We start from the raw sequence: 12,801 nt of genomic DNA on the forward strand, positions 1-12,801 counted from the left end.
GAAACTAAGACAAAACCGTTGGATTTTTAAAGCTAGTACTGACAGAAGTCGAGATATAGATTTCCAAACTTTGGGTTTTTGGTGCATATATATATGGAAACTGAAAATTTGTATCTCGGTTAATAAAGGAGCTACGACTTTGGGAATAGTCTCATTGGATTCAGAACGCTGAAACTAAGATAAAACTGTTGGATTTTTAAAGTTAGTACTAACAGAAGTCGAGATATAGATTTCCAAACTTTGGGTTTTTGGTGCACATATATGGAAACTGAAAATTTGTATCTCGGTTAATAAAGGAGCTACGACTTTGGGAATAGTCGCATTGGATTTAGAACGACGAAACTAAAACAAAACCGTTGGATTTTTAAAGCTACTACTGACAGAAGTCGAGATATAGAGTTCCAAACTTTGGGTTTTTGGTGCATATATATGGAAACTGAAAATTTGTATCTCGGTTAATAAAGGAGCTACGACTTTGGGAATAGTCCTGTTGGATTCAGAACGCTGAAACTAAGATAAAACCGTTGGATTTTTAAAGCTAGTACTGACAGAAGTCGAGATATAGATTTCCAAACTTTGAGTTTTTGGAGCACATATATGGAAACTGAAAATTTGTATCTCGGGTAATAAAGGAGCTACGACTTTGGGAATAGTCTCGTTGGATTCAGAACGCTGAAACTAAGATAAAACTGTTGGATTTTTAAAGTTAGTACTAACAGAAGTCGAGATATAGATTTCCAAACTTTGAGTTTTTGGAGCACATATATGGAAACTGAAAATTTGTATCTCGGGTAATAAAGGAGCTACGACTTTGGGAATAGTCTCGTTGGATTCAGAACGCTGAAACTAAGATAAAACTGTTGGATTTTTAAAGTTAGTACTAACAGAAGTCGAGATATAGATTTCCAAACTTTGAGTTTTTGGAGCACATATATGGAAACTGAAAATTTGTATCTCGGTTAATAAAGGAGCTACGACTTTGGGAATAGTCTCGTTGGATTCAGAACGCTGAAACTAAGATAAAACTGTTGGATTTTTAAAGTTAGTACTAACAGAAGTCGAGATATAGATTTCCAAACTTTGGGTTTTTGGTGCACATATATGGAAACTGAAAATTTGTATCTCGGTTAATAAAGGAGCTACGACTTTGGGAATAGTCTCGTTGGATTCAGAACGCTGAAACTAAGATAAAACCGTTGGATTTTTAAAGTTAGTACTAACAGAAGTCGAGATATAGATTTCCAAACTTTGGGTTTTTGGTGCACATATATGGAAACTGAAAATTTGTATCTCGGTTAATAAAGGAGCTACGACTTTGGGAATAGTCGCGTTGGATTTAGAACGCTGAAACTAAGACAAAACCGTTGGATTTTTAAAGCCAGTACTGACAGAAGTCGAGATATAGATTTCCAAACTTTGGGTTTTTGGTGCATATATATGGAAACTGAAAATTTGTATCTCGGTTAATAAAGGAGCTACGACTTTGGGAATAGTCTCGTTGGATTCAGAACGCTGAAACTAAGACAAAACCGTTGGATTTTTAAAGCTACTACTGACAGAAGTCGAGATATAGATTTCCAAACTTTGGGTTTTTGGTGCATATATATGGAAACTGAAAATTTGTATCTCGGTTAGTAAAGGAGCTACGATTTTGGGAAAGGTCTCATTGGATTCAGAACGCTGAAACTAAGATAAAACTGTTGGATTTTTAAAGCTAGTACTGACAGAAGTCGAGATATAGATTTCTAAACTTTGGGTGTTTGGTGCATATATATGGAAACTGAAAATTTGTATCTCGGTTAATAAAGGAGCTACGACTTTGGGAATAGTCGCGTTGGATTTAGAGCGACGAAACTAAAACAAAACCGTTGGATTTTTAAAGCTAGTACTGACAGAAGTCGAGATATAGATTTCCAAACTTTGGGTGTTTGGTGCATATATATGGAAACTGAAAATTTGTATTTTGGTTAATAAAGGAGCTACGACTTTGGGAATAGTCGCGTTGGATTTAGAACGACGAAACTAAAACAAAACCGTTGGATTTTTAAAGCTAGTACTGACAGAAGTCGAGATATAGAGTTCCAAACTTTGGGTTTTTGGTGCATATATATGGAAACTGAAAATTTGTATCTCGGTTAATAAAGGAGCTACGACTTTGGGAATAGTCTCATTAGATTCAGAACGCTGAAACTAAGACAAAACCGTTGGATTTTTAAAGCTAGTACTGACAGAAGTCGAGATATAGATTTCCAAACTTTGAGTTTTTGGAGCACATATATGGAAACTGAAAATTTGTATCTCGGTTAATAAAGGAGCTACGACTTTGGGAATAGTCTCATTGGATTCAGAACGCTGAAACTAAGACAAAACCGTTGGATTTTTAAAGCTAGTACTGACAGAAGTCGAGATATAGATTTCCAAACTTTGAGTTTTTGGAGCACATATATGGAAACTGAAAATTTGTATCTCGGTTAATAAAGGAGCTACGACTTTGGGAATAGTCTCGTTGGATTCAGAACGCTGAAACTAAGATAAAACTGTTGGATTTTTAAAGTTAGTACTAACAGAAGTCAAGATATAGATTTCCAAACTTTGAGTTTTTGGAGCACATATATGGAAACTGAAAATTTGTATCTCGGTTAATAAAGGAGCTACGACTTTGGGAATAGTCTCGTTGGATTCAGAACGCTGAATCTAAGATAAAACTGTTGGATTTTTAAAGTTAGTACTAACAGAAGTCGAGATATAGATTTCCAAACTTTGGGTTTTTGGTGCACATATATGGAAACTGAAAATTTGTATCTCGGTTAATAAAGGAGCTACGACTTTGGGAATAGTCTCGTTGGATTCAGAACGCTGAAACTAAGATAAAACCGTTGGAGTTTTAAAGTTAGTACTGACAGAAGTCGAGATATAGATTTCCAAACTTTGGGTGTTTGGTGCACATATAAGGAAACTGAAAATTTGTATCTCGGTTAATAAAGGAGCTACGACTTTGGGAATAGTCTCATTGGATTCAGAACGCTGAAACTAAAATAAAACTGTTGGATTTTTAAAGTTAGTACTAACAGAAGTCGAGATATAGATTTCCAAACTTTGAGTTTTTGGAGCACATATATGGAAACTGAAAATTTGTATCTCGGTTAATAAAGGAGCTACGACTTTGGGAATAGTCTCGTTGGATTTAGAACGCTGAAACTAAGATAAAACTGTTGGATTTTTAAAGTTAGTACTGACAGAAGTCGAGATATAGATTTCCAAACTTTGGGTGTTTGGTGCACATATAAGGAAACTGAAAATTTGTATCTCGGTTAATAAAGGAGCTACGACTTTGGGAATAGTCTCGTTGGATTCAGAACGCTGAAACTAAGATAAAACTGTTGGATTTTTAAAGTTAGTACTAACAGAAGTCAAGATATAGATTTCCAAACTTTGAGTTTTTGGAGCACATATATGGAAACTGAAAATTTGTATCTCGGTTAATAAAGGAGCTACGACTTTGGGAATAGTCTCGTTGGATTCAGAACGCTGAAACTAAGATAAAACTGTTGGATTTTTAAAGTTAGTACTAACAGAAGTCGAGATATAGATTTCCAAACTTTGAGTTTTTGGAGCACATATATGGAAACTGAAAATTTGTATCTCGGTTAATAAAGGAGCTACGACTTTGGGAATAGTCTCGTTGGATTCAGAACGCTAAAACTAAGATAAAACTGTTGGATTTTTAAAGTTAGTACTAACAGAAGTCAAGATATAGATTTCCAAACTTTGAGTTTTTGGAGCACATATATGGAAACTGAAAATTTGTATCTCGGTTAATAAAGGAGCTACGACTTTGGGAATAGTCTCGTTGGATTCAGAACGCTGAATCTAAGATAAAACTGTTGGATTTTTAAAGTTAGTACTAACAGAAGTTGAGATATAGATTTCCAAACTTTGGGTTTTTGGTGCACATATATGGAAACTGAAAATTTGTATCTCGGTTAATAAAGGAGCTACGACTTTGGGAATAGTCGCGTTGGATTTAGAACGCTGAAACTAAGACAAAACCGTTGGATTTTTAAAGCTACTACTGACAGAAGTCGAGATATAGATTTCCAAACTTTGGGTTTTTGGTGCATATATATGGAAACTGAAAATTTGTATCTCGGTTAGTAAAGGAGCTACGACTTTGGGAATAGTCTCATTGGATTCAGAACGCTGAAACTAAGACAAAACCGTTGGATTTTTAAAGCTAGTACTGACAGAAGTCGAGATATAGATTTCCAAACTTTGAGTTTTTGGAGCACATATATGGAAACTGAAAATTTGTATCTCGGTTAATAAAGGAGCTACGACTTTGGGAATAGTCTCATTGGATTCAGAACGCTGAAACTAAGACAAAACCGTTGGATTTTTAAAGCTAGTACTGACAGAAGTCGAGATATAGATTTCCAAACTTTGGGTTTTTGGTGCACATATATGGAAACTGAAAATTTGTATCTCGGTTAATAAAGGAGCTACGACTTTGGGAATAGTCTCGTTGGATTCAGAACGCTGAATCTAAGATAAAACTGTTGGATTTTTAAAGTTAGTACTAACAGAAGTTGAGATATAGATTTCCAAACTTTGGGTTTTTGGTGCACATATATGGAAACTGAAAATTTGTATCTCGGTTAATAAAGGAGCTACGACTTTGGGAATAGTCGCGTTGGATTTAGAACGACGAAACTAAAACAAAACCGTTGGATTTTTAAAGCTAGTACTGACAGAAGTCGAGATACAGATTTCCAAACTTTGAGTTTTTGGAGCACATATATGGAAACTGAAAATTTGTATCTCGGTTAATAAAGGAGCTACGACTTTGGGAATAGTCTCATTGGATTCAGAACGCTGAAACTAAGACAAAACCGTTGGATTTTTAAAGCTAGTACTGACAGAAGTCGAGATATAGATTTCCAAACTTTGAGTTTTTGGAGCACATATATGGAAACTGAAAATTTGTATCTCGGTTAATAAAGGAGCTACGACTTTGGGAATAGTCTCATTGGATTCAGAACGCTGAAACTAAGACAAAACCGTTGGATTTTTAAAGCTAGTACTGACAGAAGTCGAGATATAGATTTCCAAACTTTGGGTTTTTGGAGCACATATATGGAAACTGAAAATTTGTATCTCGGTTAATAAAGGAGCTACGACTTTGCGAATAGTCTCGTTGAATTCAGAACGCTGAAACTAAGATAAAACCGTTGGATTTTTAAAGTTAGTACTGACAGAAGTCGAGATATAGATTTCCAAACTTTGGGTGTTTGGTGCATATATATGGAAACTGAAAATTTGTATCTCGGTTAATAAAGGAGCTACGACTTTGCGAATAGTCTCGTTGGATTCAGAACGCTGAAACTAAGACAAAACCGTTGGATTTTTAAAGCTACTACTGACAGAAGTCGAGATATAGATTTCCAAACTTTGGGTGTTTGGTGCATATATATGGAAACTGAAAATTTGTATCTCGGTTAATAAAGGAGCTACGACTTTGCGAATAGTCTCGTTGGATTCAGAACGCTGAAACTAAGACAAAACCGTTGGATTTTTAAAGCTACTACTGACAGAAGTCGAGATATAGATTTCCAAACTTTGGGTGTTTGGTGCATATATATGGAAACTGAAAATTTGTATCTCGGTTAATAAAGGAGCTACGACTTTGCGAATAGTCTCGTTGGATTCAGAACGCTGAAACTAAGATAAAGCCGTTGGATTTTTAAAGTTAGTACTGACAGAAGTCGAGATATAGATTTCCAAACTTTGGGTTTTTGGAGCACATATATGGAAACTGAAAATTTGTATCTCGGTTAATAAAGGAGCTACGACTTTGGGAATAGTCTCATTGGATTCAGAACGCTGAAACTATGACAAAACCGTTGGATTTTTAAAGCTACTACTGACAGAAGTCGAGATATAGATTTCCAAACTTTGGGTGTTTGGTGCATATATATGGAAACTGAAAATTTGTATCTCGGTTAATAAAGGAGCTACGACTTTGCGAATAGTCTCGTTGGATTCAGAACGCTGAAACTAAGATAAAACCGTTGGATTTTTAAAGTTAGTACTGACAGAAGTCGAGATATAGATTTCCAAACTTTGGGTTTTTGGAGCACATATATGGAAACTGAAAATTTGTATCTCGGTTAATAAAGGAGCTACGACTTTGCGAATAGTCTCGTTGGATTCAGAACGCTGAAACTAAGACAAAACCGTTGGATTTTTAAAGCTACTACTGACAGAAGTCGAGATATAGATTTCCAAACTTTGGGTGTTTGGTGCATATATATGGAAACTGAAAATTTGTATCTCGGTTAATAAAGGAGCTACGACTTTGCGAATAGTCTCGTTGGATTCAGAACGCTGAAACTAAGACAAAACCGTTGGATTTTTAAAGCTACTACTGACAGAAGTCGAGATATAGATTTCCAAACTTTGGGTGTTTGGTGCATATATATGGAAACTGAAAATTTGTATCTCGGTTAATAAAGGAGCTACGACTTTGCGAATAGTCTCGTTGGATTCAGAACACTGAAACTAAGACAAAACCGTTAGATTTTTAAAGCTACTACTGACAGAAGTCGAGATATAGATTTCCAAACTTTGGGTGTTTGGTGCATATATATGGAAACTGAAAATTTGTATCTCGGTTAATAAAGGAGCTACGACTTTGCGAATAGTCTCGTTGGATTCAGAACGCTGAAACTAAGATAAAACCGTTGGATTTTTAAAGTTAGTACTGACAGAAGTCGAGATATAGATTTCCAAACTTTGGGTTTTTGGAGCACATATATGGAAACTGAAAATTTGTATCTCGGTTAATAAAGGAGCTACGACTTTGGGAATAGTCTCATTGGATTCAGAACGCTGAAACTAAGACAAAACCGTTGGATTTTTAAAGCTAGTACTGACAGAAGTCGAGATATAGAGTTCCAAACTTTGGGTTTTTGGTGCATATATATGGAAACTGAAAATTTGTATCTCGGTTAATAAAGGAGCTACAACTTTGGGAATAGTCTCATTGGATTCAGAACGCTGAAACTAAGACAAAACCGTTGGATTTTTAAAGCTACTACTGACAGAAGTCGAGATATAGATTTCCAAACTTTGGGTTTTTGGTGCATATATATGGAAACTGAAAATTTGTATCTCGGTTAATAAAGGAGCTACAACTTTGGGAATAGTCTCATTGGATTCAGAACGCTGAAACTAAGACAAAACCGTTGGATTTTTAAAGCTACTACTGACAGAAGTCGAGATATAGATTTCCAAACTTTGGGTTTTTGGTGCATATATATGGAAACTGAAAATTTTTATCTCGGTTAATAAAGGAGCTACAACTTTGGGAATAGTCTCGTTGGATTCAGAACGCTGAAACTAAGATAAAACTGTTGGATTTTTAAAGCTAGTACTGACAGAAGTCGAGATATAGAGTTCCAAACTTTGGGTGTTTGGTGCATATATATGGAAACTGAAAATTTGTATCTCGGTTAATAAAGGAGCTACGACTTTGGGAATAGTCGCGTTGGATTTAGAACGACGAAACTAAAACAAAACCGTTGGATTTTTAAAGCTAGTACTGACAGAAGTCGAGATATAGAGTTCCAAACTTTGGGTTTTTGGTGCATATATATGGAAACTGAAAAATTGTATCTCGGTTAATAAAGGAGCTACGACTTTGGGAATAGTCTCATTAGATTCAGAACGCTGAAACTAAGACAAAACCGTTGGATTTTTAAAGCTAGTACTGACAGAAGTCGAGATATAGATTTCCAAACTTTGAGTTTTTGGAGCACATATATGGAAACTGAAAATTTGTATCTCGGTTAATAAAGGAGCTACGACTTTGGGAATAGTCTCATTGGATTCAGAACGCTGAAACTAAGACAAAACCGTTGGATTTTTAAAGCTAGTACTGACAGAAGTCGAGATATAGATTTCCAAACTTTGGGTGTTTGGTGCATATATATGGAAACTGAAAATTTGTATCTCGGTTAATAAAGGAGCTACGACTTTGGGAATAGTCTCGTTGGATTCAGAACGCTGAAACTAAGATAAAACTGTTGGATTTTTAAAGTTAGTACTAACAGAAGTCGAGATATAGATTTCCAAACTTTGAGTTTTTGGAGCACATATATGGAAACTGAAAATTTGTATCTCGGTTAATAAAGGAGCTACGACTTTGGGAATAGTCTCGTTGGATTCAGAACGCTGAAACTAAGATAAAACTGTTGGATTTTTAAAGCTAGTACTGACAGAAGTCGAGATATAGAGTTCCAAACTTTGGGTGTTTGGTGCATATATATGGAAACTGAAAATTTGTATCTCGGTTAATAAAGGAGCTACGACTTTGGGAATAGTCGCGTTGGATTTAGAACGACGAAACTAAAACAAAACCGTTGGATTTTTAAAGCTAGTACTGACAGAAGTCGAGATATAGAGTTCCAAACTTTGGGTTTTTGGTGCATATATATGGAAACTGAAAATTTGTATCTCGGTTAATAAAGGAGCTACGACTTTGGGAATAGTCTCATTGGATTCAGAACGCTGAAACTAAGACAAAACCGTTGGATTTTTAAAGCTAGTACTGACAGAAGTCGAGATATAGATTTCCAAACTTTGAGTTTTTGGAGCACATATATGGAAACTGAAAATTTGTATCTCGGTTAATAAAGGAGCTACGACTTTGGGAATAGTCTCATTGGATTCAGAACGCTGAAACTAAGACAAAACCGTTGGATTTTTAAAGCTAGTACTGACAGAAGTCGAGATATAGATTTCCAAACTTTGAGTTTTTGGAGCACATATATGGAAACTGAAAATTTGTATCTCGGTTAATAAAGGAGCTACGACTTTGGGAATAGTCTCGTTGGATTCAGAACGCTGAAACTAAGATAAAACTGTTGGATTTTTAAAGTTAGTACTAACAGAAGTCAAGATATAGATTTCCAAACTTTGAGTTTTTGGAGCACATATATGGAAACTGAAAATTTGTATCTCGGTTAATAAAGGAGCTACGACTTTGGGAATAGTCTCGTTGGATTCAGAACGCTGAATCTAAGACAAAACTGTTGGATTTTTAAAGTTAGTACTAACAGAAGTCGAGATATAGATTTCCAAACTTTGGGTTTTTGGTGCACATATATGGAAACTGAAAATTTGTATCTCGGTTAATAAAGGAGCTACGACTTTGGGAATAGTCTCGTTGGATTCAGAACGCTGAAACTAAGATAAAACCGTTGGAGTTTTAAAGTTAGTACTGACAGAAGTCGAGATATAGATTTCCAAACTTTGGATGTTTGGTGCACATATAAGGAAACTGAAAATTTGTATCTCGGTTAATAAAGGAGCTACGACTTTGGGAATAGTCTCATTGGATTCAGAACGCTGAAACTAAGATAAAACTGTTGGATTTTTAAAGTTAGTACTAACAGAAGTCGAGATATAGATTTCCAAACTTTGAGTTTTTGGAGCACATATATGGAAACTGAAAATTTGTATCTCGGTTAATAAAGGAGCTACGACTTTGGGAATAGTCTCGTTGGATTCAGAACGCTGAAACTAAGATAAAACTGTTGGATTTTTAAAGTTAGTACTGACAGAAGTCGAGATATAGATTTCCAAACTTTGGGTGTTTGGTGCACATATAAGGAAACTGAAAATTTGTATCTCGGTTAATAAAGGAGCTACGACTTTGGGAATAGTCTCGTTGGATTCAGAACGCTGAAACTAAGATAAAACTGTTGGATTTTTAAAGTTAGTAGTAACAGAAGTCGAGATATAGATTTCCAAACTTTGAGTTTTTGGAGCACATATATGGAAACTGAAAATTTGTATCTCGGTTAATAAAGGAGCTACGACTTTGGGAATAGTCTCGTTGGATTCAGAACGCTAAAACTAAGATAAAACTGTTGGATTTTTAAAGTTAGTACTGACAGAAGTCGAGATATAGATTTCCAAACTTTGGGTTTTTGGTGCACATATATGGAAACTGAAAATTTGTATCTCGGTTAATAAAGGAGCTACGACTTTAGGAATAGTCGCGTTGGATTTAGAACGCTGAAACTAAGACAAAACCGTTGGATTTTTAAAGCTACTACTGACAGAAGTCGAGATATAGATTTCCAAACTTTGGGTTTTTGGTGCATATATATGGAAACTGAAAATTTGTATCTCGGTTAGTAAAGGAGCTACGACTTTGGGAATAGTCTCATTGGATTCAGAACGCTGAAACTAAGATAAAACTGTTGGATTTTTAAAGCTAGTACTGACAGAAGTCGAGATATAGATTTCCATACTTTGGGTTTTTGGTGCACATATATGGAAACTGAAAATTTGTATCTCGGTTAATAAAGGAGCTACGACTTTGGGAATAGTCTCGTTGGATTCAGAACGCTGAAACTAAGACAAAACCGTTGGATTTTTAAAGCTAGTACTGACAGAAGTCGAGATATAGATTTCCAAACTTTGGGTTTTTGGTGCATATATATATGGAAACTGAAAATTTGTATCTCGGTTAATAAAGGAGCTACGACTTTGGGAATAGTCTCATTGGATTCAGAACGCTGAAACTAAGATAAAACTGTTGGATTTTTAAAGTTAGTACTAACAGAAGTCGAGATATAGATTTCCAAACTTTGGGTTTTTGGTGCACATATATGGAAACTGAAAATTTGTATCTCGGTTAATAAAGGAGCTACGACTTTGGGAATAGTCGCATTGGATTTAGAACGACGAAACTAAAACAAAACCGTTGGATTTTTAAAGCTACTACTGACAGAAGTCGAGATATAGAGTTCCAAACTTTGGGTTTTTGGTGCATATATATGGAAACTGAAAATTTGTATCTCGGTTAATAAAGGAGCTACGACTTTGGGAATAGTCCTGTTGGATTCAGAACGCTGAAACTAAGATAAAACCGTTGGATTTTTAAAGCTAGTACTGACAGAAGTCGAGATATAGATTTCCAAACTTTGAGTTTTTGGAGCACATATATGGAAACTGAAAATTTGTATCTCGGGTAATAAAGGAGCTACGACTTTGGGAATAGTCTCGTTGGATTCAGAACGCTGAAACTAAGATAAAACTGTTGGATTTTTAAAGTTAGTACTAACAGAAGTCGAGATATAGATTTCCAAACTTTGAGTTTTTGGAGCACATATATGGAAACTGAAAATTTGTATCTCGGTTAATAAAGGAGCTACGACTTTGGGAATAGTCTCGTTGGATTCAGAACGCTGAAACTAAGATAAAACTGTTGGATTTTTAAAGTTAGTACTAACAGAAGTCGAGATATAGATTTCCAAACTTTGGGTTTTTGGTGCACATATATGGAAACTGAAAATTTGTATCTCGGTTAATAAAGGAGCTACGACTTTGCGAATAGTCTCGTTGGATTCAGAACGCTGAAACTAAGATAAAACCGTTGGATTTTTAAAGTTAGTACTGACAGAAGTCGAGATATAGATTTCCAAACTTTGGGTTTTTGGAGCACATATATGGAAACTGAAAATTTGTATCTCGGTTAATAAAGGAGCTACGACTTTGCGAATAGTCTCGTTGGATTCAGAACGCTGAAACTAAGACAAAACCGTTGGATTTTTAAAGCTACTACTGACAGAAGTCGAGATATAGATTTCCAAACTTTGGGTGTTTGGTGCATATATATGGAAACTGAAAATTTGTATCTCGGTTAATAAAGGAGCTACGACTTTGCGAATAGTCTCGTTGGATTCAGAACGCTGAAACTAAGACAAAACCGTTGGATTTTTAAAGCTACTACTGACAGAAGTCGAGATATAGATTTCCAAACTTTGGGTGTTTGGTGCATATATATGGAAACTGAAAATTTGTATCTCGGTTAATAAAGGAGCTACGACTTTGCGAATAGTCTCGTTGGATTCAGAACACTGAAACTAAGACAAAACCGTTAGATTTTTAAAGCTACTACTGACAGAAGTCGAGATATAGATTTCCAAACTTTGGGTGTTTGGTGCATATATATGGAAACTGAAAATTTGTATCTCGGTTAATAAAGGAGCTACGACTTTGCGAATAGTCTCGTTGGATTCAGAACGCTGAAACTAAGATAAAACCGTTGGATTTTTAAAGTTAGTACTGACAGAAGTCGAGATATAGATTTCCAAACTTTGGGTTTTTGGAGCACATATATGGAAACTGAAAATTTGTATCTCGGTTAATAAAGGAGCTACGACTTTGGGAATAGTCTCATTGGATTCAGAACGCTGAAACTAAGACAAAACCGTTGGATTTTTAAAGCTAGTACTGACAGAAGTCGAGATATAGAGTTCCAAACTTTGGGTTTTTGGTGCATATATATGGAAACTGAAAATTTGTATCTCGGTTAATAAAGGAGCTACAACTTTGGGAATAGTCTCATTGGATTCAGAACGCTGAAACTAAGACAAAACCGTTGGATTTTTAAAGCTACTACTGACAGAAGTCGAGATATAGATTTCCAAACTTTGGGTTTTTGGTGCATATATATGGAAACTGAAAATTTGTATCTCGGTTAATAAAGGAGCTACAACTTTGGGAATAGTCTCATTGGATTCAGAACGCTGAAACTAAGACAAAACCGTTGGATTTTTAAAGCTACTACTGACAGAAGTCGAGATATAGATTTCCAAACTTTGGGTTTTTGGTGCATATATATGGAAACTGAAAATTTTTATCTCGGTTAATAAAGGAGCTACAACTTTGGGAATAGTCTCGTTGGATTCAGAACGCTGAAACTAAGATAAAACTGTTGGATTTTTA

This window comes from Anthonomus grandis, unplaced genomic scaffold, assembly GCF_022605725.1.
Source record: "Anthonomus grandis grandis unplaced genomic scaffold, icAntGran1.3 ctg00000290.1, whole genome shotgun sequence".
In the NCBI taxonomy this organism is placed as follows: domain Eukaryota; kingdom Metazoa; phylum Arthropoda; class Insecta; order Coleoptera; family Curculionidae; genus Anthonomus; species Anthonomus grandis.